At 39.9% G+C, this 26,342-nt stretch overlaps 1 protein-coding gene across 19 annotated transcripts in view; it reads left to right on the plus strand.

Annotated features, from left to right (window-relative positions):
* LOC112658473 (uncharacterized) overlaps positions 1-26,342 on the plus strand; it is a 444,780-nt gene that overhangs the window by 13,719 nt on the left and 404,719 nt on the right. For 3 of the 19 annotated variants that reach the window (XR_007401383.1, XR_007401381.1, XR_007401379.1), the window contains exons 3-4: positions 11-121; positions 5,399-5,701. The exons of 11 other annotated variants lie outside the window; for them this stretch is intronic. The gene's annotated coding sequence lies outside the window, so the exon portion shown is untranslated. Of the gene's footprint in view, positions 1-10; positions 122-2,291; positions 2,525-5,398; positions 5,702-26,342 lie in introns of those variants that run through there. 5 more of the 19 variants (XR_007401380.1, XR_007401382.1, XR_003135725.3 and 2 more) reach the window with 3 other exon arrangements.

Below are 26,342 nucleotides of genomic sequence, written 5' to 3' on the forward strand. Positions count from 1 at the left end.
CATAATATAGAGGAATTAAAAAAATGCATTAGAACTTGGCTGTGAACTTATACAAATGTGAAACATTAAGATGACAGAGCAGAGAAAGAAAATGGAGCTCAAATGAAATCTACCTCTCAAAGTAGGCCTATTTATATTTCACTATGTTTGCTATTAGACATTTATTTCTTTGCTAGAAATGATAAATGGAAAAAAAAATGATAAATGGCTGCCCACCCAACTTCTGAGTCTTAGGCAACTCCATATTACCAATAAACCACTCATTTTGATTCTATAAATGCTGTGCACAAGGCCCTAAAGGAAGTCTACCATTCCAGATCCCCATCAACCTCTCAGTAAACTACTTTTGCTTATACTGTGTCTTTGCCTGATTCTAAACCCTTTGTTCTACACTTCATCTCAGGTTTGGCCTTTGGATCTTTTTACTTAATGCTTATTTTTGGTTTCTTGGCACTTGACTCTGCTCAATCTGATCATCTTTGGTTTAGACTCTCCTACTTCCAAGCTACCAAGATTTATACCACTTGATTCTAGCAGTTCTGGAATTGCTAGCACAGCCATTGGCTGCTGGCTCAAGGAGACCAGTCCCAAATACTAGTCTCATATTATAAACATCTGATTATTCATCTATTTAACAGATTTCATTCATCAGTACTATGTGTAAACCACCAGAGTAGTTTCTGGAGGAATAGAGAAGATTAATTAGTGATAGAAACCCCCCTAAAAATCTGGTTGAACAAATAAAAAGTATATTGTGATAATTTAAGATAGTATGTGTTCAACTCTTATGAAGTATGTATACATGCAAGACATCAATTAACAAAAGCTTCAAATAGAAAGATTTCCTTCAGCAAGCCTTTCTGTAGGCTCCATGCCTAGCGTGGAACCCAATGTAGGGCTTGAACTCACAACCTTGAGCTCAAGGCCTGAGCTAAGAGCAAGAGTTGGACCGTTAACTGACTGAGCCACCCAGGCGTCCAAAAGCTACAAATAGGGCAGCCCCAGTGGCTCAATGGTTTGGCAATGCCTTCGGCCCGGAGCCTGATCCTGGAGACCCGGGATCGAGTCCTGCGTCGGGCTCCCTGCATGGAGCCTGCTTCTCCCTCTGCCTGTGTCTCTGCCTCTCTGTGTCTGTGTGTGTCTGTCATGAATGAATAAATAAAATCTTAAAAAAAAAAAAAAAAAAGCTCCAAATAGAAAGATTTCTAACCAGGGAGTTAGGGATATAGAGTATAAAGGGACATGACCAAAAGAACCTAGGGTAGTGGGTCATGGATTTAAAAAGATTGAGAATACTGATAGGTTAAGTTAATAGACTTGAAGGTAGGGTGGGATAAACACCATGGGAGAAAGGCATTCCGAAAAGTAGAACAGGAACAGAAAAAGTAAGTTATGTTTTAAGAATCTTATTTATCTAGATTGCTTGACGGTATAAGTAAAAATGGAAGAAAGCCTAAAAAAACTGGTTGGAACCAGATTATGGAAGGCTTTGAGTATAGAGAATTTAGAGTTGGCAAACATACTGGGAAATCAGAAAGTTTTGAGCAAGAAATAATAATTGGCTTGATTTAAACAGTGATATACAAGAAAATGTTGGTAGTGAGGAGATAGGCAGAGACTGCAGACCAGGCAATCAGTTAGGAGACTAATACAGTAATCTAAAGTAGGGAGGGCCTGGAGATGACGACTATATTCATTTCATTAACTGCCTGCTGTGAGTGAGGTGCTGGTGATGCAATAAAGATGAACTCCTCGTCATGCAGGGGTGTTCAATCTAGTGAGACATTGATCTGTTAAAGGCTCCTAGAGGAGTCTCTATTTTGGGACCACTTCTGACCCTTGCCTGGTTACCAAGGGATAGGTCCTCATTTAACAATGAGATATATTACCTACCTTCTAAAACTACTTTCCCATTTCATGAGTCTGCTAAGGCGAAAGTATCCCATCCACTTGCACATAAAGAAAAGCAATTTATTACTTAAAACAAGATAAGACAGGAACACTACCAGACAAGGCAAAGAAGAAAATGACATGTGTTTTAAAGAGATAACTGAAGATGATGTGGAAAATGAATTGGAGGTTAGGTTAGGAGCAAGAAAACCAGTTAAGAGGTTGTTGTAGTTATCCACGTGCTTCATTGTGAGGGCCTGAACAAAGAGAGTATGAAACAAGAGCAATCATTGGTGGCTACTTCCACTATAACCCTTTCTATCCCTGCCCTGGTTCAACTAAGGGATGGGTAAGGGACTCTCATTTAGAACTGATTTTTTTTTTTTTTTTTTTTTTTTGAGAGAGTGATTTGAGGGTGGTGGTGGGAGCAGAGGGAGAGAGACTCCTCAAGCAGACTCCCAGCTGAGTGCCCAAGAGGACACTGGGCTTGATCCCAGGACCCTGAGATCACGACTCCGGCCAAAATCAAGAGTGGGACGCTCAAATGACAGAGCTACCATGTGTTCCTGGAATTGAATCTTGAATGGAGGCACTCAAAAACACAAGAAACTCTGTTCACTTTTTCAGATTAGAGGTAATGCTCCTATTGTCAAGTAGTCTGTTTTCTAGTTTCCTTATTTGGAACATGGTTCACCAGCCTTCACATGGATTCCCTGAGCTCCCTGATAAATTTTTGGTTTTGCTTTATTTAGCTAGCCCAAATTGGTTCCTAGGGCTTACAATTAAAAACAAACAACACTACAACAAAAACCCACCCTAATTGACACTGTATGCAATGTCTGAGTCACCTGTGGATAATCAGGAGGCAATTGTTAGGCAGTAGGAAATATGAAACTAGAAGAGTGGTTCTCAAAGTCATGCATCAGCATCACCTGAGAACTAATAATGTAAATTCTTAGGCTTCACTCCAGATTTACTGAATATGAAACTCCAGCAGTGGGACCCTAACAATCTGAACATTAGTATGCCCTCCAGGTGATTCTAATGCCAGTGAAGTTTGAGAACCAACTTAACTAGAAGGGAGATTTGGGGTGGAGATAAAGATGTGTGAGTCAATATAATTAAATTCCTTCAATTGCTATTGAAGGAATGAATAAACTTCAAGAATAGAAGAGAGAATAAGGCCCTGAAATAGATGAAACAAACAATCAAAGAAATTGAGACTAGTGCTGTACAATCAGGGAGGGGGAAATGTAACAGGTTGCAGGTGATCTACAGTTTCAAGTGCTATACAGATCAGGATGGATAAGCGTAGAGTTACAGCTATAGGAGTCCCTGTTAGGTTTTTGGTGTCAAGAGGAGTGATACAGATAACAAGAATAAGTGATGAGAGAACACAGGCAAAATAAAAGATACTTTTTGCAGCAGTTTGGGAGTGCAAGAAAGAAAGGATAATAAGGTCAAGAAGAGCTTTCTCAGGGTAGATATTTCAGTTAGCTTTTGCTGCATAGCAAACAGTTGAAAACTCAGAGGTTTAAGACTGTAGTTATTATTACGGCTTGTGTCTGAGGGTTGGCTGATCTCAGCAGGGCTTGCCTGTGCATCTATAAGGCCACTGGAGAGCTTTGTTCCACACTGGACTCTATTCCACAGGTCATCCTCCTCCTGTCTGGCTTAGCTAGGCATCCCTTCCCATGGAGATGAAAGAAGAATTTTAAGAGAACAAGCAAAAACATACAAGGTCCCTTGAATCCTTGACTCCAAACTGACAAACTGACACTTCTGCCTCATTCTGTTGGCCAGATCAGGTTATGTGGCAGTTTTAAGGGGTGGGGAAATAGAATTTACCTTTGCAGAGAAATGGCAAAGTGACATGGCAAAGGGTGTGGGTGGGCTCATGGAGGGGTATAGAATTGGGATCATGCATACCATAGTAGGGATGACCTGAGCATGCTTGAAAGTAGAAGGGAAGAAACATGTAGAACAAAGAAGAAAGTGAGCCAAGAAGAAAGATCTGTACCATAGCTCAGAGAATTAACCTTTGAAAAAAGGAAGGATACTTCTGGGAATGGAAAAAAGGGAATTTGATTGGATTAGATTTAGCAAATTAAAATGCAAGATGTCTAGTAAAATTTGAACTTCAGGTAAACAATACATTTTTAGCGTTAAGTATGTTCTGTACAGTATTTGGTAGACTCTCAGTACATAGTTTGCTGGAGTTTATTATTTTAAATGCTACTTAGATATTTCTGTAATGCAATATTTGAGACATACTTATACTAAAATATGATTCCTTGTTTATATGAAACTCAAGTTTAACTGGGCATCCTGTATCTTATCTGGCAACCCTCCTTTGGTTAAATTTTAAGTAAATATATAGTAAGATAATCTACAAAGGGATAGATGGGTGCATTTGGGGATTTAATCATGGAAGAAGTTGGGAACAGCTGCTATGGATACTGCGAGATGTCAAAGGATTGCTGAGCAGCATTGAAGGCCCACTTAGCAACAGGAAGCATCACTTTTTCTTGGATTAAATCAACTGTAATGTTTCACTGCTAGGAAGCAGTAGTAGTAACAGAGATTGCTGGTGCAGGCGACCACCTTGGTCTGACTTCAGTAGAAGAGATTGGGGCAGGAGTTTGGGGTATAATTGAAATGATGGGGGATCCAGATTGTATAGGGAAGCAGGTGAAACCAGAAGGTGAATTGGGAGACAGAAGGTGAACAGTGAGTCAGAGAGGTATTAAGAGGTGGAAGTTCACAAAGAAATGGAATTTACAATCTTGGAAGAATAGTTTTGTGTGATAATGGAGGTTTAAAAATCCAATTTCACATTACAGCACTGGAGCTAAATTAAAAGCAAGAGCTCTGCAAACAAGGCACCTGGTCTTGAATCTATTTGTGTGATCTTTAATTTCCCTGTGCCTTAGCTCTTTGTAAAATAGAAATAATAATAGTTCTTACTTCATAGGGTTATTGTGGAAATTAGGTGAGACAAACCAGCTGAAGTACCTAGAACAGTATGTCTAATACACAGTAAACCGTCAAATGTTGGCTATGTTTTAGTATTTTAAATACCACCTTCCCAGTGCCCGGGTGGCTCAGTGGAGTAAGGTCCTGGGATCGAGTCCCATGTGGTGCTGGCTCCCTGCTCAGTGGGGAGTCAGCTTCTACCTCTCTCCCCAACCCCTGTTTGTGCACACACGCTCTTTCTCCCTCCCGCTCTCTCTCAAATAAATAAAATCTTTATAGATGCGTGGAAAGTAGTATTTATTTAATCAGTAAATGTGAGTGCTCTGGAGAATATTAAAGACAAATGGCAAGCATACATAGTATGTTTTCCACCATAGCTAACAAATGCTATCTTTGGTAAATATATAGACAATCAGCTAGCTACCTGTTAAATATGAAGCCCACAAAATCTTTACCATTTAAGGCTGTTTTCTTTACTGTTACAAGAAAATAATTACCATGCTCAAGTCCTATCTGTCTCATTTCCCCATAGGTGACCATGCATTGGGATTTTCATAGTTTGAGTTAATTCCTCTGGGCTCCACCACCCAGTGAGTTACACAGGACAAGATTCTTCCCAGGGGACTGTGGTTCTGGGAATGTGAGCAGCTTGTTTTCATGAGATCTGCACCCTGACCTGGCCTACTGTTAAGAGCTGTTGTGTTGGTGGTCATGTTGTCTTTAGTCGTTTTTTTCTATCTTACACAGTTATTTGTATATAAATATTTTTGAAAAGTAAATGTTCTATGCCACTATTTTGCTTATACAAAGAAAAATTAAAACTATTTTGAAGTAATTACATGTGTCATATTTTTCTCTTTCAAAATAAATGGAAGTATTAATTCGTATCTTCTGGAAAGAAAATGAAAATGCAGGAAATGGTTATGCTCTTAACGTTTGAAAATAAGGTAATATTCTCTTTTCGAATGGAGCCTTCTAAGGAATTACTAGAGTCTCATACACAATCGACTTAAATGCATTCTTTATCTTTAAAAGGAAGCAGAATAGGATCATTGAGTAAGTCACATGTGTTCACAGCCTTGTCTGGTGTAATCATATCCTACACAAACACATTATTCTCTAGTCAGAAGGGTAAGGGGACATTTGAAACAGGACCTGCCCTTGCGGAGACCTTTTTTTGTTTAAAGAACGGTGCAGCTAGAGACCACACAGTAGAAGATAACAGAAAATATCTTCCATGCCTTCCTCTACCTGTATATTTTCTCATTCTCTTTTGTTCTCTAAGGACATCTGTTGTAATGATTATTCTGTAAAACTCATAGGTATATAGCAGACGGCATATCATATTTCATTTATTATTTTGTCTACTGTAATTATTACTCTTTTATATCATGCCATTGTAGGTCTTTAAAATATTTTGTTTATAAAAGATATGAAAGGATATTACAGAAAATTAGGTGACTAGAGATAGCTAAAGAGTAAATGTTTTAACTCTGAATTTAATATTATATCTTAGGAAGTCTAATCAACTTGTATTAAGCTACGTTTTAAAGAGATAAATGTGGTTAAAACAGATGCTTAAACTCTGAATCTAATTTTCCTCTTTTTATATTAATTGCAATGATTTTTTACAATGAAAAGATATTGAAAGATATTCTTAATTATAAACAACAGTAACGTGAGATTTGGAGGCTTTAAAATAGGTCCATTATTTGAAATGTTTTCAGTGTTTTGATAGCTGGTTTGCTGTCTACACAATGGTTGCAATTAAAAATTTAAGTTTTTTAAAAAATAAAATTTTAGAAATTAAAAAATTCAAGTATTTACTTTTTTATTTAAATACTTTTATTTTAAAAAAATAAAGATTTTCTGTATTTATTCATGAGAGACAGAGAGAGAGAGAGAGAGAGAGAGAGATGCAGAGACATAGGCTCCCCACAAGGAGCCCAATGTGGGACTGGATCCCAGGACCCCAGGATCACACTCTCAGCCGAAGGCAGACACTCAACCACTGAGCCACCAGGTGTCCCAAGTATATACTTCTTCTTAGGAGTTTTTATATTGCCTCCCAATTTTCCCCTTGGTTAATCCTTTGGGAATTTTGAAATTTACATCTGAAGGGTTTGGTGGTTTTTTGTTTTTTTTTTTTTAGTCTTTTTAGTATAAAAAATTTCAAACATACTTAAGTAGAACAAACAGTATAATGAACCCCCAAGTTATGTTTGAGCTTTAAGTGATATATTAATATAGGTGTTTCACTTATTAATACAACAGATGTTCAAGAACTCCGAATAGTTGTAGCTTAATGCGCACTTGAAAGAATTCATATAAATCAAATTTTTAAAAGTATCCAACCATTTCCCAACCTATGACAGATTGTTATTTCAAATGTTTGTTGATGGTCAACCAATTTTTGGACCTACAAATATGATCCTCATAGAAATAATCTTAAAATGACTTTGCTATTCAGGCCAACACTCAGTAATTTATCTAATTCGCGTTAAGTGAAGCCCATGCACCTCTTTTAACATTGTTTCAATGAGATAATGCCTGTCTTGCAATTGGAATACTACAGAACAACTGCTACCCATCTTCCCTTTTACTAAGTATGGGGGACAGAAAAGTGGAGAGTCAAGGTCCTGTGATGGAGATTCACATCCATAATGTGTTTTGATTCTCCCAGCAAAACCATGGGAACTCTGACAGTAAAAGGGTGTAGGGATAGGAGTGCATTCTGTACATACCATTCTGAAATTATTTACCTTTTCTTCAGCTAGTTGAGTTTTTGGTGTGCCTTTTTAAAAAAGATTTTATTTATTTGACAGAGCAAGCACAAGCAGAGGGAGTAGTAGGCAGAGGAAGAAGCAGAGGCTCCCTGTGGTCCTAGGTCCCTGGGATCATGACCTGCACTGAAGGCAGACACTTAACCAACTGAGCCACTCAGGAGCCCCATGTTTTTGTGTTTTTTAAAGGCGTTTTTGCTTTTAAAGAAAAATTAAAAGCTCAGTTAGTTAAGCATACAACTCTTGATTTCGGCTCAGGTCATGACCTCACGGTCATGAGAACAAGCCCTGTGTTGGGCTCTGTGCTCAGTTGGGAGTCTGCTTGGGATTCTCTCTCTCCCTCGCCTCCTGCCCCTCCCCCCACTGGCACTCTCTCTCAAAACAAATAAAATCTTTTTAAAAATATTCTCCTTCTTGCTTCCCCTCCTGGAGCACACTCTTGCTACAAAAATTAAAAATGCTTGCTTAAAAAAAAAAAGAAAGAAACCTTCCTTTATAAGGAAGGTTTATCTTCCTTTATTTGTATGGATACAATACTCCATGTTGTATCTAAAGTGTACATGTTACAGACTTTTAAAAGTAGGCTTCTGATTTTCTTCTTTAAGTTTCTGACATAGGAGAAAATTATTTTCACTGCTGAGATATACCTAAGACAATAAGAAAAGATTCCTGACTACTAAAACAGAAAATTAGAATATAAACAGAAGTATTAACTTGCCTATAAATCAGACTGTTGCAATAATGTTTGTAGTGAACCTATAAATATTATTAACCTTTTAGAGTATCTGGGAATGATGAAGAAAGATGTGCTCTGATGCTTTAGTCATGCCATCCTATACTCACACTGTTTCAAATTGACCTTAAATTCTTACTCTTCCAAAACCCTTCTCTAAGCAAGAACTTGGAGCCACAAAACTGTGTTCATCAACTTCTTTCCATTTTGTTTGCAAACTGATTGAAAAAGGGAAATAAAGCAAGTGCTTTATGGGTAGAGCAACAGGGTCAAGATCCAGAAAGTGTGGAATAGCTGAAAACAAGGCCAGCTCAGAGTTAGGAACTCCAAACATTACAATTGTCTGTGAGCCAGAGACAGCCACTTAACCTACTAAGGTAGTGAAATGAATTAGCCCTAGTTCTAGTTCTAAAAGTCCCATCTGTGAATAGTCACCCTAGATCCTGCGAAGTCTCTAAAAGTGCAGTAGGACTGTTACCCTCTCAGCTGTTAGGTTCCATGTTATGCTTGTGAGTGCTTGATAGCAGGCCCCCAAAGTTAGCTAGCTTCATTTTCCAGAGGGAGCAATGCCAGGCATTGTTCTTTCCTAAGTACAGAAAGAACCAGGCATACTTTGTGATGTGTCCAAAGGTCCTGCAGCATGGTAACCATAGCCTCACTACTGATCCATGCTCCCATCAGATAAGGAGGGGCCTACTGTGGGTTAAGTAGCACAGTAATGAGGTCCTTTACATGTTACTGTAGGAATCCCCACAGTAACCCTGAGGACAGAGGTATTGTCTACATTTTACAGATGAGAAAATTTCCTAAGAACCTTAGTGATGGAGCTAGTGAACGGTAAAACTACGTTCAACTCTGCTATGAGAGAGTTGGACTACATACAGATCCCTTATTTAAACCTGTCCACAAAACTAAGGAGAAAAAAACCAAGAGGGCTTCTCTGCAGTTAGCTTTATACTCACCAGCAACCCTAAGAACTCTGGCTCCTCTGCCCGTGGGACCTGGACCCTTGAAACTCCCAGAGGTAGCTCATTTTCTCAAGATCTCCTCCAACACCACCGCCCGCCAGCCCCCCCGGCCCCGCCCAAATCCAGGGTAAGCCTGTCCCTTCCCAGCTCTTCTGAAATCTCATGAGGATGGCCTGCTTCTCTCAGAAGGCTCCTGCAGCTAGAAACCCAATCTTCTCTAACCCGGATGAGTAAACTCTGGAGCTTGATATCAAGACACACTGTTTCAGAAGAACTCTTCAAGTGTGAAGCCCCTCCCTGCTGACCAGTGGTGTTGAGAGTGCCAAAGGATAAGTTCTCCCACCAACCAGTGCAACCCAGTGAAGAGCCTGCATGAAGGTAGTAACTCAAGAGGAATAGAAATAAAATGCGAGGAACTGGAATCATCAGGGGATCCTACCAGGAGCTTCTAGGTGCATGAAAGTTTTTTCTGCATCAGTAACTTCTCTAGTAACTGTAAAGATAGCTACTTCTAGATCTCTGAATTCTAACTGCTGATGAAGGAGAGTCCAAACTATATCAGAGTCAGAAACTCCCAGAAATAGCAGGGGGCTGTTCGCAAGCTATGTTCCTGGGACCAGCAGCATTAGCCTCACCTGGGAACTTGTTAAAGATGCAAATTATTGGGCCCCATCCCAGACCTACTAAATCGAAAGTGGGACCCAGAAATCTGTGGTTTAACAAACCATTCACATGGTCCTGATGTAAGCTGAAGTTTGAAGACCACTGGCCTAGGAGGATGAAGGATAATCTCAGGTTCTCCACATTAACCTAGAGTTAACCTGCAACACCTGCCTGGGACTAGAGCTCAGTAGTCAGAGTTCAGTGACTCGTCCAACCAAGACTACTGCCTCATTACTCATTATTTTCTTTGAAAACTCCTAGGAAAATTTTGGGCAAATAGCAGATGATCCGTCATGACCGAACTGAAATTTTAAAACACGTTTATGATAAATCAGAAATAACTTCAATGTCTATTAATAGGGATTCGATTAAAAACAAACTCTATGAGGACTGGGTCCAATACTGACCAACACTAGGTTCACTATATTCTTATGGCCTAATACAGTGTAAATATCTAGTATTTGCTGATTGAATGAATAAATATATCTTCATGTATATTCAAGTCCTGAGGTACAATGCAGTATTAAAAAAAAAAAGATGTTTTTTAATAGCGATCCCACTCCTGTGTATTTACTCCAAAACCTAGAGGCCAGTTTATAGCAACTGTATTCATAAATGCCAAAACTGGAAACAACCCAAATGTTCTTCACCTGATGAGTGGCTCAGGCAGAGACTGCATTTCGGGAAGTAGTTTAAGAGACCTTATTTTATATGGTACTATATGATTTTTTTTGTAAAAATTTATGTATTATTAAGAAATGAACAATATTTTAGATACCAAAAGGATAAACACCCACAAATGTTAATAGTAATTATCTCTAGTTGACGGGATGACAAGTGGCTTTTTTCTTATTTTTGTAGTTTCTAGTTTTTCAGTATAAACAAGTCATGCTTTATAACTAGAAAAAACGAGTTACTTTTTAAAAAGGGGTGACAGAGACCTGGAAGCATATCGACTCATTAAAAAATGTATTAAAAATGTATACAAATTAGAAATGTGTACCTTATAAGAATATTCAAAACTAAGATTCACTGAGAAAAGAATTTGAATATACCCTCCAGAATAGTGCTTCTTAAAGTCCATACAAATCACCTGGAGTGCTTGTTGAGATGCAGATTCTCATTACAAAAATTTGCATTTCTAACAAGCTCCCACATGATCCCAGCGCTCCTGGTCCACGGAGGACTTTGAGTATCAGGACTCTAAAAGTACTACTGTCAAGAAAGCAGCCACTAATTAGTCACATGTGGTCTTAAGTAGTTGAAATGTGGCTAGTCAGAATTGAGATGTACAAAGATAAAATACACACTGGCTTTTGAAGACTTAACACACACACACACAAAGAATGTAAAACATCTTAACAATTATTTTATATTAAGTATATGTTGAAATATAGTCTTTTGGACATATGGTGTTAAAATATATCATTAAAATTAATTTCACACGTTTCATTTCCCATTTTAATGTGGCTACTAGAAAAATTTGAATTACATTTGTGGTTTGCATTTTTGGCTTGTATTACATTTTTATTGGATAGCACTGATCTAGAAGAACTATGAACAGGATTTTACTTCACTCTGGGTCTTAAATCACCAACATAATACAGGAAAAGGATTAACACTCCCTTAATGACCAAACTGGCAACTTTTGTGTATTCACATCAACATTCATAGGAGTCCTGAAAATCTAGGTAGAGGTTGAGGCAAATGAAAATCATAAACTTTTAGATAGGAAACTGAGATCATCAAGTCAAAACTCCTTGTCTTACGGAATTATTCATCAATTTGACAAAGATGGATTCAGCACTTCAGCTCTGTAAATGTTGAATAGGTGCTTCCGTGATAGGTAAGTGACTGCAATGGGGCACATCCCCTGAAGAGGCTGAGGATCACAGCAGCGGGTCAGCAACAGAACCCCCGGAGTCCTGTTGACAGAAGATTCACTAACGCAGAGGCCAACAGAGGCTCCATTTTCCTGAGGAAGAATCAGAGGAGCTCCTCACCTGAAGGGTTGTTGGGCTGGCTCTGAGTTTCCCCAGGTCTTATAGCTCCTGTTTGGCATTCTAATGATACAAATAAAGCTTTAGGATTAATTTATTTAAATAACCAATGTAAGGAATGTTATCCTCTCTCACACAAAAGACACTATTATCAGAAAGCAAAGACGTCTAGAGCTGAGAAACTTTGGAACTTTGAACATGGTTGATGGCAGCAGAATGAAATTCAGAGTGTGGCAGCAGCACCATCAACCTTCAATTATGTGTGCAAATGAGGGGCAAGAGGTGCTGAGGTGATTAAAAGCTATGAATAAAACAAAAAGCTCATTTTGGTGATTATTTTTTAAACTTATTTATCAAGAATATCTTACACCAGAGGCATCACGACTAAAATTTGTTCTTATCGGCATTACATTTCCTTCTGTGAGGGAATGAAAAGACAAATTTGGAATAAATAATAAAGCTTTTCAGGGAATTATGAAAATTCTTTGACTTCAAGAGGCAGTATAGGCTGAAAATATAAACAATCCATTACAATTTTTTTTTTTTTTAGTTAAAATCTGGGTCTCCCCCTGCTCTCCTGCTGTAATGTTTCAACCACTTACAATATAGTATTAAAGGAATCTAGGTTGCTTTGGTGTGCATTCTTAACCTGTCCCTCACTACATGCACAGACCCAGTGGCCCATGTGATCATGGGTTGGATCTAATCTGAACATTTGTACTGTTCATTTTCAGCCAGTATTTTTTAAATTGCCCATCTGGAGAAAGTCAAAGCTACCTGAGAATGGCTGAATGGGCCTGCCCAGGAGTAAAAACTGCTTTTAGCCATTCAAAACTAAAACTTGAACTAAGCAAAAGAAATAGTTCTGCCTAAAAATTATAACTGCTTTCCTCTGTCTTTAAGAGTGAGTGGAACAACAACAACAAAAAAAAAGTGAGTGGAACAGCATTTCTAGAACCTTAAATGTTTGCTAGCAAGCAGTGAGTTTATTTCACTGATTTTGCTTCATTCATACCAAAAAGTAGAACATATTGAGTCTTCCGGTTGGCTTTGAATATTCCTAATGATTTTTTTTTTTTTTAGGATTTATTTATTTGAGGTCGTGGTGTGGGAGGAGGGGCAGAGGGAGAGAATCTCAAGCAGACTTCTGGCTGAACATGGGGCTCATCATGGGCTCCCCCGGGGGATTGACATAGGGCTCAACAGGGGACTCTACTCAGGACTCAATCTCAGGACTCGGACCCTGAGAGCATGACCTGTGCCAAAACCAAGAGTCAGACCCTTAACTGACTGAGCCACCCAGGTGCCACTATTCCCAATGACTTTTTTAAAAGATCTCATTCCCAAACATGAACAGTAATTATTTATAGGAAGTGGCCTAATTTTTTAAAATAATAATTTGCCATCCCCCCTACACAAAAGGAAAATTTGTTATTTCCCTGTTAAAAATATGTCTGTGATGGGGCTCCTGCATGGCTCAGTTGGGTTAAGCGACCAACTCTTGATTTTGGCTTGGGTTGTGATCGCAGGGTCCTGGGATGGAGCCCCCTGTTAGGCTCTGTGCTCAGCATGGAGTCTGCTTGTCTCTCCCTCTGCTCCTCCTCTTGTGTGTGTTAGCGTACACTCTCTTTTTCTCAAGTAAATAAATCTTTAAAAAATATATATAGCTGTTGTAAAGATACATGTCCTTCAGATCCCCATGTTGCAGAATGCAGGCAATTCCTATCTTGGAATACCAATTATAAAGATCCCCTAATGGAGGGATTGGGGATGATGAGACAGTTACAAAAGGTTTAGATTCAGGAAAAATATGTACATGTAAATGTAGTCCAGTAATGTAATTTAAGTATGATTTTTGTCCCCCTTCAAATACAGAGTTTTAGGGGAAAAAGACGTTTTAGGAGAATCAACACACTGCTCATGTCTCCTAAAACACTAAGATTGCTTTTCTCTTTTCCTGAGGTGCATCAATAGAAAAAATACAAAATGATAATTAGTCTTCTTGTCACCTCATCATTAGGTTTTCTAGATTAATAATTTTGATGTAAAGCATATATTTTTTAAAGATTTTATTTATCTATTCATGAGAGACACAGAGAGAGAGAGAGGCAAAGACACAGGCAGAGGGAGGAGCAGGTTCCATGCAGGGAGCCCAACGTGGGACTCGATCCTGAGTCTCCAGGATCACACCCTGGGCCGAAGGGAGGTGCTCAACCACTGAGCCACCCAGGCGTCCCGATGTAAAGCATATTTATGACACAACTTGCACCCTTATTTATTTGAGATGAACTATTAGATGCTATCTGCAGACTGTCAAAAAATGGCCACTCATTTTTTTTTCTAAGCTTTTGATATCAGGTGGTCATTAGACAGTTTCATGGCCTGGGACACCTGGGTGGCTCAGTGGCTGAGCATCTATCTGCCTTCGGCTCAGGGCGTGATCCCTGGTCCTGGGATGCAGTCCCACATCCACCTCCCCTCAAGGAACCTGCTTCTCCCTCTGCCTGTGTCTCTGCATCTCTCCCTGTGTCTCTTGTGAATAAATAAATAAAAATCTAAAAGGGAAAAAAGAAAGTCTCATGGCCTTTTTGAAAAAACTTCTAATAATCCAGCCCTTTAAATAAGCATTTTCCCCTCTATGACATTGACTTCTCCTTAAAGTGTTTACTTCAGTTGTAATTTTAGGGGAATAGGGAAATACACTGATAAGTACATTTATGTTTATAATGCTAATTCTCTTTTGAAAGGAGTCTTGTATTAAAGAAGGAATTCAAAACAAATGCAATCTAGTTTCTGCGAAAGCACAAGAAAGCTACAAATCTGCCAGCGTTCTGTTCACACTGAGCCATACATTTCTGAGGCACGTCTACCCTTCCTAGAGGACAGAATTGTCCCCCTCTCTCTCCGGAGACTAGGCCTCATAAGGGTGGATAGACATTGCTGATTACTTGGCCTCAAAATGATGCTTTCTTTATGTCCGTAGATTTAGGAGCAAGACGTTGAGAGAGCTGTTTCCCATGTACGTTGGGTTAAAAAGACCAACTGTGGCAAATCCAAACTTCATTTTCTTACTCTCCTAATCCACTGTTTTATACCTTCTCTTTGTCAAGTCACCAACACCACCCACCCTTCCTTATTAGCCCTGATTTCCTATTTCCCTGAGAAATAGGAATAACCCGAAAGAACTTTCACAGACCCCACCACTGGTGTCACCGTCACCTACCGGCATCTGTGCCCATATCAGCCACCTGCCCGTTACTGTGAACGAGATCTTTCCTAGCTCCACTTCTCTGCAGCCTGTCCCATCCCTTCCCCTGCTCAAAGATGTGAATCAGCAGCTCTTTCCTCTCCCCTGCGACATCATTTCCACCTTCTCTACCTGGTTGTTCCCTTTGGTGTAAACGACTACCCCGTTGGGGGAACCAATCATCACTCTCTCCTGGATCCTCTAGGCGCCTCCTAACTGGCCACCCTCTTTCACCTTCTGCGCCCCTTTAGCCTGTATTTATCTCAACAGCCGGCATGCTTCTGTGGAAATCTAAGATCTTGTCACTCCTTTGCTCAAAACCCTCCGGAGGCTTCACCTCTCACTGAGCATGAAAGCTGGAGTCCCCGCGGAGGTGTGTGTGGCCCTGCTTGGTCCTCCCTGCCCACTCCCTCCCTTGATCACTTGCACTTCACCTCCTGCTTCTCCTCCTGGCTCTTCCAGCACCAGCCGCGCTGATGCTACATACCACGCGCACCAGCTCCTCACAGAGATTGTGCCCTTCCTTTCCTGATCTTTCCTCTAACATCACCTTCTCAATAAGGTCTTTCCTGCCCACTCTTGAAAATTATACCTCCCCCCACCTCCTCTGCTCTATTTTTCACTTATCTTCAGGTGGTGATATACTGTATGTTTTCACTGAATTGTTGTTTATACAGTCTGTTTGCCCCTAACTGCCACCCCAGGTAAGATCCATGAGTGGGTGGGATTTTTCCCCTTTTTACCTACTTACCATGTTATAGATATATTCCCTATACATAGTAAATGCTCAATAAATATCTGTTTAAAAATGAACCTGTCTTTATGAAAGTGTAACTGGAAAATAATGTGGGTGTAGTATAAGCTCTGATAGCTGTTTTTTGTTTTTCTTTTTTGGTTGTTTGGGGTTTGTTTTTATAATGCAAATACCTGATTTAAGCTTTGATTGCATCCATTTCAAAGATGGCTATTTGCAGCAAACACAGGGCCAGCCACACATCTAGATGGCCGCCTCCCTCACATTGAGTGAGGCTCCTTTGTTTTAGAGATCTTGGTTGATCTTGATAACTGACCATTTGGGCCACTTGTTTTCTTTTCTCTTCCCAGGCTTTAAATTCCTGCTTTTACATTTTAAAATCACCAATAAAGAGTGAGGTGAAACCTTAGACTCCCACCTTCACCCTCAATAAAAGCAGAACCCCAGGTCCCTGCACTCACTGTGCTCTCTTTTTCTAGCCAAGACCTCCCTGTGTGGCCCCCAAGTGTGCTGTGTAATTTCTAAGTCCTCTAAATAATAAACCTTTTTTTTTTTTTTCAAAGTTTCCTGATAATTATTGCTGAAGGGCATCTTGCGATGGTCAGAACCACAACAACCACTCTAGGCACAACACTGGCTGACAGGCTGAGAACAACACACAATTGGCCTAGTTGGCAGGATTGCATGGCTGCCCTTGCAGTTAACTGAGGGAAATGCCCTTACCTGCAACTTACTTACTAACCGCCAAACTCAGGTGGGTGACAGCATCTGAGGAAGAAGCACAGCTAGCGGGGGTCAGTCATGCTGCTATATGTTTTCACATACTGCCTCTGTCGTGTGTTGCCTACAGTATCCGGTGCAAAAGGTCAGGACTGCCATAACAATCCAATAATCCTCCCAGAGCAGTGTGATCAAGGCCATATGGTCTAACAAGATGATTAGACCACTAGTTCTAAAGACCTTAATTGACTATTAATGTGCAGAAGGGTCCTCCACACTAAGGAGAGTTAAGGAGGATGGATTAGATTGGAAGGCTGTTGTCACTGCCCAAGGAGGGCTCTGGGCTAAAGGCACAACGAAAAGATTCCTACAGGTGAGGTGAGGAGGATGGGAGACCTCTGCCTGCAACCACTGAGTCAGTGGGTTGTGCCTGGACTCCATGTCCTAACCCAGAAAAGTGAAATAGCCTTTCAATTGGAAGCCAATGCCACAACAAGGGAGCATATAACAGAGGCCTACCGTCTCTGTGCCACTGCTTCACTCACTATTATTGCCCTTTGTCCCCTGACCCAATGAGATATTGGGGGTTTAATTCCTTGGTGTGATGTTGCTAAAAGATTAATGGACACATATAAAGGTCCTGAACATCTGGTGCCAGCACCTCCTAAGAACCTTGGGGAGGCACACCAGCTCTTTGATAAATGCAAAACCCCAAGGGTTCTAACTAGGTATGATTCAGTGTCATGCATGCCAACCTGCCAAGACTCTGGCTTATGCTCCAGAGGCCTAGGGACTTGTCCCAAAGACCTTGTGCACATCACACTACTGAAGGCAGACTCTGATCCTAGAGAGGTCTCTTGGGACACCCTGGAAAAGAAAGCAGCCACCTATAAAGAGGACTTACAGTAATGTCATCCCAAATTTTCTGGTAACTGCACATAAGATTAAGGAAACAGGAGAAAAACAAGTAGAAACAGATTAAAAAAAACAAAAAACAAAAAACAAAAAAACCAAACTATACCTTAATGAAATTCAAACATTTCTTAAAGATTTTATGGCTAATTATAGCTAATTGGCTATCGTTTTCTTGTTTGGAACCAGCTCTAAGTCCCTCGCAGTGGCCAAAATGCATTAACTGGCCAGTATCTAAAGACATGAAAATCCATAACTTTCTCAGAGATCCATCCAAGCTACATGCTCATTCTTTTTGAGATACCACAGATTCTGAGCACCCTTGCTTTCCACAGAAGAGTTTTCCTCTACCAGCACGCCTCATGAGGTGCCCTTGCCACCAAGGAAAGAGCTGACAGGTTATGGAGGCCTTTCCTGAGGAGGAGGAGGAGGAGGAGGAGGAGGAGGAGGAGGAGGAGGAAGAGGGAGAAAAAGGGAAGACAAAGGCCCCCAGAGCCACTGAAACTCCCACCCGAGCCCTCCCTCTCCTCACTTGGACATATGCTGCCTGGCACTGTACCCATCCTTCCAGCACAGTGATCTTTGCTAAGGCTCACAGAGGAAGCCCATCTCCAGCTGCACAAAATTGTTGTGGTCCAATTGGTTCATCATTTCCATGACCACCGTGACCCCTTCTTCATTTCTAACCTGAAGAGGCCCCATGTCACCCCAAGAATTGTTTTTACAGGGTGCTCCCCCTAATTACGGAGTGATTACTACATTTTGTGGATATTGCCAAAACCATCCAAAAAGCACTGGAACTCCTTGGAGAAAACTTACATTCTTTCTCTGTCCCTTGAAGATGTAAATCTCACTGTGTCTTTGTAAGATAAACACCCCAGGAAGTAGCTAAAACTTTGCCAGAGACCAAAGGAAAAAAGAGGGGCAGAGGTAAAAGGCCTTTTAATAATTTTCTTTTTTTTTTTTTTTAATTTTTTTATTTATGATAGTCACACAGAGAGAGAGAGAGAGAGGCAGAGACACAGGCAGAGGGAGAAGCAGGCTCCATGCACCGGGAGCCCAACGTGGGATTCGATCCCGGGTCTCCAGGATCGCGCCCTGGGCCAAAGGCAGGCGCCAAACCGCTGCGCCACCCAGGGATCCCATAAAAGGCCTTTTAAAATAAAAATCGCTGGGGCAGCCCGGGTGGCTCAGCAGGTTAGCGCCCCCTTCAGCCAAGGGTGTGATCCTGGGTCTTGGGATCGAGTTCCGCATTGGGCTCTCTGCATGGAGCCTGCCTCTCCCTCTGCCTGTATCTCTGCCTCTCTCTGTGTGTCTCTCATGAATAAATAAGTAAAATCTTTAAAAAATAAGAAAATAAAAATTGCTGTGAAAGCTCTCTTGTCCAAACTCTAGTCTGCAGCCTCCCTAAGATCAGCAAGATTCTTAAAAGTCTCCTCCATAAATAGTAAAAAAAAAAAACAAAACTTCAGCCATTTGAGGGGTAAGTCACCTTAGCTTGTTCCTCTGATAGAAGTAGTTTATAAACTACTGAATATTGTACCTGACTCATGGCTAAAATTTTGAAATGGAAGCTTTATAGGGTTTCTGTTTATATCTGTGTGTTTATGTATGTCTGTGGATGTAAGTTATGTACGTGACTTTCTTTTTCTTTCTTACTCTGGATGGAATTGCTAAAATGAATTAGTAAAGGAACCCTATTTAATTGGCTTAAAAATAAGCACTTATGTATTAGGTATTTCTAAAACTCAGAAATATGGAAGCTAACCCAAATGTTGTTCAAATTCATGCAATCTGGCATATTCCTTGGTAAATAAAAGCTAGTTTAATTTTGGTTTAATTGAAATAGGTTTGTCTCCAAGGATGTCAGCATTAAATATTATGGAGATAACAGCTTTTATCCTGCCTGGGTTTACTAGTCAAATAAATTCATGTTAGCTCTATTACAAAATTTGTCAGCAAGAAAAGTAGCTTGGTATGATGACTGACTTTGTCTAGAGTCTGATGAAGTTTTCATGGGTGGTCTTAACATAATTGTTATGTCTACTTAAAACTAGTCCCCCACCCCCACCCCAAAGAGTTTCGCAAACCTTTGGTAACGTCTATCCTTAAAATTTTGCTAAGTTAAATTAAATGATGGGAATTCATTGAATGTCTTCATCATTTCCAAATAAGATAAAATACCAAAACACTAATTGCTAAACAAGTCTAAGTTTACCTACATTTGACCTCTTATTGCAGAGGAAATAAAGATATTTGGGTCTGTTACTAAACATGTGTTGTGCCACATTAAAAAAATACTATGAGGAAATGTGTGCTTCTAGAAATCATGAAATGTATTAATAAATTTGCCAATCTAAACAATGCTGGTGTAACAAGTTCACAATTTCTACTTGGTTTTCACTAGAAATTAAGTTTTCTAAAGGTTAAGAATTCTAATATATGTAATTAAAACTACTAGAAATTATACAGGAAACAACTCTGTATGTAAGAAAAATAGGGGGACTGCTGGGTGGCTCAAGTGTCTGAGTGCCTGCGTTTGGCTCAGGGCATGATCCTGGAATCCAGGATCAGATCCCACATCAGGCTCCCTACGAGGAGCCTGCTTCTCCCTCTGTCTATGTCTCTGCTTCTCTCTGTATGTCTCTCATGGATAAATAAATTAATCTTAAAAAATAAAAGTAAGATGTGTGGGGTTTTATGTTGGTTTTTTCCCCCTTTTTTTGGTTAGAAAAGGTATGAGATATGGAGATGCAGTTTTGTTGAGGGAAATGAAAGTGTTTGTTCTAAAATAAAGCTGGTTATTTCAGAATGAGAAAGAAGAAAATGAAGGACAAACGATAGACATACAAAGAAGGGAGGAAGGGAAGGGGGTGGTGGGGACAGAGAGAAGGAATCTTGTGTGGTCAAGTTGGCTAAAAATTGAATTCTTATTATAAGGATTTTAAAATTCAGCTTTAATACCAATCATGTTCTTATGTAAAACGAATTTTTATTTCATCTGCCAAAAAAGACAGTTTTCTTAGATTATTGGTCTGCTCTTAACAAGAAATTTAAACAAAAGCTTTTCTTTACCTTATAAGTAATCAGTGTGGAAAGCAAAGATTTTGTGTCTTCACTCTGTCTCAGTCAGATCTTTGATTACCTAAGCCATGTCGCCTCTATTAAAAGAGCTAAGTTTGGGGGCGCCTGGGTGGCTCAGTCAGTTAAGCGTCTGCCTTCAGCCTAGGTCATGATCCCAGGGTCCTAGGATTGTGCCGCACATTGGGCTCCCTGCTCAGCAAGGGAGTCTACTTCTCCCTCTCCCTCTGCCCCTGCTCATATGTGCTCTCTCTCTCTCACTCAGTCTCTCAAATAAATAAATAAAATCTTTTAAATAAATAAATAAATAAAAGACCTAAGTTTTGCCCAGAACTATGTAACCTCCTATATTTGCTTTTGAAATAGTTTTTGTCTCCTGAAATGGATATTTAAGTATTGCATCCAATACAAAATATCAAAAAACATCCTTTTTGATATTTTGACAAATCTCACAAAATTCAAATTCTAATGGAGTATTTTTAATTTCATACTAACTTGGGAGTTTTTTTTTTTTAAGATTTTATTTATTTATTTATTCATGACAGACACAGAGAGAGAGAGAGGCAGAGACACAGGCAGAGGGAGAAGTAGGCTCCATGCAGGGAGCCCGACGTGGGACTCAATCCCAGGTCTCCAGGATCGCGCCCTGGGCCAAAGGCAGGAGCCACACCGCTGAGCCACCCAGGGGCCCCCTAACTTGGGAGTTTTAGAGAGTCCCTGGAACATCTCAAAAGATTTGTTCTCTCATGCTCTCTCTCAAAACATTCGTAATTCTAGTTACTATCTTAAAATGTATGTCATAGAAATAACCAAATTTCTCTGTCAGTAACATAATGAACTCTCATCAGATCTTAAACGGGCATTTTTAAGTCTTTTGTCATTTACAGACTTCTATTGTTCTACTCTGATGCTTTTGCAAAAGTGGTTCATCTTCAAGGTGATTCATGGAAAGGACTCTGACAAGTATAGGTTTCCGATAATTTTCAGATCATACACCAAACAGGGTAAGAATTTACAGAACACTAAGGAAACACTGGATTTATAAAACTGCTTACAAAAGATCAAGATCAAGAATTAATTACATAAGACTGAATGAGAATGGTTCTAATTTTATAGGATTCTTGTTTGAAACATCGCTGGTTCTTTAATCTTTTGCTTCCTAGATTTAAGGAAACTTTTTCATTTCTTTTAGTGAGCTAGCTAGCTAGCTATTACTTACAGCAATTTGGTAAAGTATCTTTGTGAACACAGATGAAACAATTACTTTTTTTCCCCCTGCCTGATCCCTCTGGGATTCAGAAACCCTCAGCGAGTATTCTTATTTTCATGGCAATATAGTTATTTGCATAAGCTCAATAATTCTCCTTGTAACAGGACATACTTAGAAACATTCTTATATCACCAAGGCTTTGAATGAATTGTCATATTTGAGAGAGATATGTATAGACTTAGATGTGACCAGACCACTTTCAGGAACTAATGTTGATTTTATGGAGCCACCAAAGCCCCTTGGAAGCATTGGCCTGCCACCTTGCTTCTACTGCTCCCAGCAGCCTTGCAAGGTAAGGAAGGCTACTTCCTGGTAGGCACAGGAACCTCAAGATATTTGGGGGGACCTCAAAAAGGGAAGAATTCACCCAAATCAATAGGTATTGCAGACAAAATCTGATGATGAGTCCTCGGCTTGGCTTCCTAGTCTTGAGAGGCCTTTGAAAATTCAATTTGAGATTCCTTGTGAAAAGTTCTAAAGAAGCCGACTTAAGACCTCTATGGTCAATCACTATTTTTGTTGTACTTAATGTAAATAATCAGGCCAAGTTTATTGAAACCAGACTTAATCGGAAACAAATTGGTCTAATTATGATTATATTTGACAGAAATGGGAGTGGTTGTAGAGAGAAAAATTATGTTTCAGTAGAATAATACATACTCATGGATATTAGATTCTATTCCAGTTCTGTTCATTGTGTCTGAGGTTTCGTTTTATATTAGACCCCAAATTCTTCTTATTTCCTCCAATACTGGGCTACAACTCTTCAAACTAACATTTTCATTTTCTCGCCCACCCTTCTGGCTTGGGAGCATTGAAAACTAAAACTGCCCTTTCCCTGAAGCCATGAAAATTAAAGTGGGGCTTTATATAAATTTAGGAGAAATCACAACAGCTGATGTATGGACAGTCCTCGTGCCTGTTGCTGTGTAGGCCACTCAGACAGGTCGCCAGAGGCATGCAAACTGCAAACCAGGGAATCTATCAGATTGCCGCTGCCTGCCCTCACTCCATTTGAAGATACTTCGAGCCTGACGTCTCGAAATCTCAACTAGCTACCTTCAGAACTCAGAAACTGGGATTATAATCTGTTCCAATCATTAACTTTTCTTTTTTTCTTGTTTCCATAGAAATGAAATTTCTTGGATCTGTGAGTTTAAAGTTCTCACCTAATTTGGGAACATTTCAACCTTTATTTCTTCAGATATTTTTTTCTGCTCTTTCTCTCTTCTTCTGAATCATACTCCTTGGTATTGTCCCTCACCGAGGCTCTGTTCTTTTTTACATTTCTCCTCTGCGCTCCAGGTTGTAAAATTCCCATTGCTCATTTTTCAGGTTAACTGCCCTGCTGTAGTGTATAATCTGCTGCTTTTAAGCCCATCCAGTGAAATTTAAAATTTTTATTTTAGATCATGTATTTTCAGCTCCAAAAGTTATAAATAGTACTTTTTAAAAATTCCTTTCCTGTCTCTGTTGAGATAACCTTATTTGTTTCCAAATTATTTCATGCTTTCCATTACATCCTTAAACACATTTATAAGAACTGCTTTACAGTCCTTTTCTATTAATTTTACTGTTTCTATCGATTCTGAGTCTGTTTCTATTGACTGATTTTACCCTGATTATGAGTCACATTTCCTGTTTCTTTACATGTCTAATAATTTTTTTATTTGTGCTGGACACTGTTTAGCATGCTGCTGAATTTCTAGATTTTTTTTTTTTTTTGGTCTTTTCAAAAATACGTTTTTTCAGCCGGCAGTTAATTTACTTGCACATCAGTTTGATCCTTTCAAGTCATGTTTTAAAGCTTTGTTAAGATGGTTCTAAAGTAGAAGTAGACAACATTTTCTTTAAAGGGCCAAGTAGTAAGTATTTTAGGCATTACAGGCTATATACAGTCTCCTGCAAATTCTTGGGTTTTTTTTTTTTTTACATCCCTTTAAAAATGTAAAAAAAAATTTTTTTCTTTGCTCAAAAGCTATAGACAAAACCAAGCTATGGATTGGATTTAGTTTGTGAGGTAGATGGCCTTTTTGAGGGTGTCTATTAAATGCCTGCTGTCAGGTCAGGGGTTATATTCAGTGTCCGAGATTTTACCCTACTTGCAAGCCTGTAGTGTTGCCTAGATGCTGGCAGAAGACATGAGACTCCTGGGTCAGAGACAAAGGACTTTATTACTCAAAGCATAGCAGGCAGCATGGGCTCCATTCTCATTGGTTTCCCTTGTCCCCCAGACCTCATGGAGGCAAATGCAGGGTGGATCCAAGTGGACGTTACACTCACAGAGGGTCTGAATCATAGCTGAGGAATCTTGAACTTAGAAAACCTCTCATTTTATAAGATAGCTGCTAGCAAATCTGCCCAGACTTTGCCCTGGAAGGAGGCATTTTCTATTATCCTGGTCAGGAAACAAATTTGCCCTTTCTCCTGGAAGGCAACACTATCCTATACCTTCCAAAGGTTATTGACCATACAAATATCCTTGGAAAGAGAGTTGGGGCAAAAGTTGTCACAAGACATGACGACATGTCACAGAAGATTGTCTCTCTCTTTTTTTAAAAGATTTTATTTACTCATGAGAGACAGAGAAAGAGAGAGAGAGAGGGGCAGAGACACAGGCAGAGGGAGAAACAGGCTTCATGCAGGGAGGCTGATGTGGGACTCAATCCTGGGACCCCAGGATTATGCCCTGGGCCGAAGGCAGGCACTAAACTGCCGAGCCCCCCAGGGATCCCAGGAAGATTGCCTCTTAGCACACAACCCCCACCCTGTGTTTAAGAAGACTCGTCCCTGGTTGGAACTCAAATGCTTCCCAACCTGTGAAAGTGTTGCACAAGTCTCAGATCCCCAGAAATTCTTTCCCCAAGAGTTTTTCATCTTCCAGGAGTTTTTTTGCCTGGGTTTATGGGGTCTTCCCTTATGCTTATGCATTTTAATATTCAAACAAATACTCAAGATGATCCTTATACAGATTTCTGGAACTCTGTTTCTGCACATCTTTCTCCTCTCTGATACATTGTTACTCAAATTGTGGTCACCTTCCTGAGTTCCACTGGCTCTTTTTTTCTTTAAAAAAAAAAATTTATTTATTTATTTGAGAGAGAAGAGAGAGTGCACAGGGGAGGGAAGGGGCGGAGGGAGAGAGAGAGAGAATTCCAAGCAGACTCCCCACAGAGCAGGGAGCCTGATGCAAGGCTTAAAACCCCATGACTCCCAGGGGATCATGACCTGAGCCACTAGCTTTTAAACCACTGTGCTGTGCTTGAGTTCTCTTTCTTTCTTTCTTTCTTTCTTTCTTTCTTTCTTTCTTTCTTTCTTTCTTTCTTTCTTTCTTTTTCTTCCTTCCTTCCTTCCTTCTTTCTTTCTTTCTTTTTCTTTCTTTCTTTCTTTCTTTCTAGATTTTATTTATTTATTCTTGAGAGAGAGAGAGAGAGAGTCAGAGACACAGGCAGAGGAAGAATCAGGCTCCATGCTGGGAGCCCGACGTGGGACTCGATGCCAAGTCTTCAGGATCATGCCCTGGGCCAAAGGCAGGCACCAAACCACTGAGCCAACCAGGCTGCCCCTTTCTTTCTTTTAAAGATTTTATTTATTCATTTGACAGAGCAGGAGAGACAGCAAAGGCAGGGAGAACAGCAGGCAGAGGGAGAAGCAGGCTCCCTGCCAAGCAGGGAGACTGATGTGGGGCTCAATCTTAGGACCCTGGGACCATGACCCAAACTAAAGGCAGGTGCTCAACCAGCTGAGCCACCTAGGTGCCCCTGAGTTCTGGCTTTCTGTATGTCAATCCACAGAGAGCCTCCAGGCAGAAAACTAGGGCATTTGGGGAACTCATTTGTTTTTGTTTCTCCCAGGAATCACAGTCTCTTACTGCTTGTTGTTCAATTTCTGAAAATGGTTGTTTACATATATTATATATTTTTATAACTTTTTATAGCAGAAACACTGGTCTGGAGCCACTTATTCCATCATTGCCCAACTGTCTTTTTTAGCATTAACCTTGTATTTTTTGGAATTTTGATTTGCATAATCACTTTGAGTGGGGGATATTTCTGTCATCCTTTCTTATCCCATCTCCAATTTCATGAATATTTCCACCTGCCCTTATCTCCATTCCATGCCCCAGTCTAGAACAAGATCTTAGAATGGCTTTAGAGGCCACTAATGCTTCTTAACCATTTTAGGAATATGGCTAATCTAGTATCTAAGCCAGCTGGTATCTCAATTCATTTGCTGTTGTGTTGTTAGTCTTTCATCCTTTCGCTTTCCTGGGTCCACTGCTCCACATAAATCCACCGTTCCAGGCAGTATATTGGCAGTTGTTTTATTTAGGTTCCTTTCATGG

Source organism: Canis lupus, chromosome 12 (genome assembly GCF_003254725.2).
Source record: "Canis lupus dingo isolate Sandy chromosome 12, ASM325472v2, whole genome shotgun sequence".
Taxonomy (NCBI): domain Eukaryota; kingdom Metazoa; phylum Chordata; class Mammalia; order Carnivora; family Canidae; genus Canis; species Canis lupus.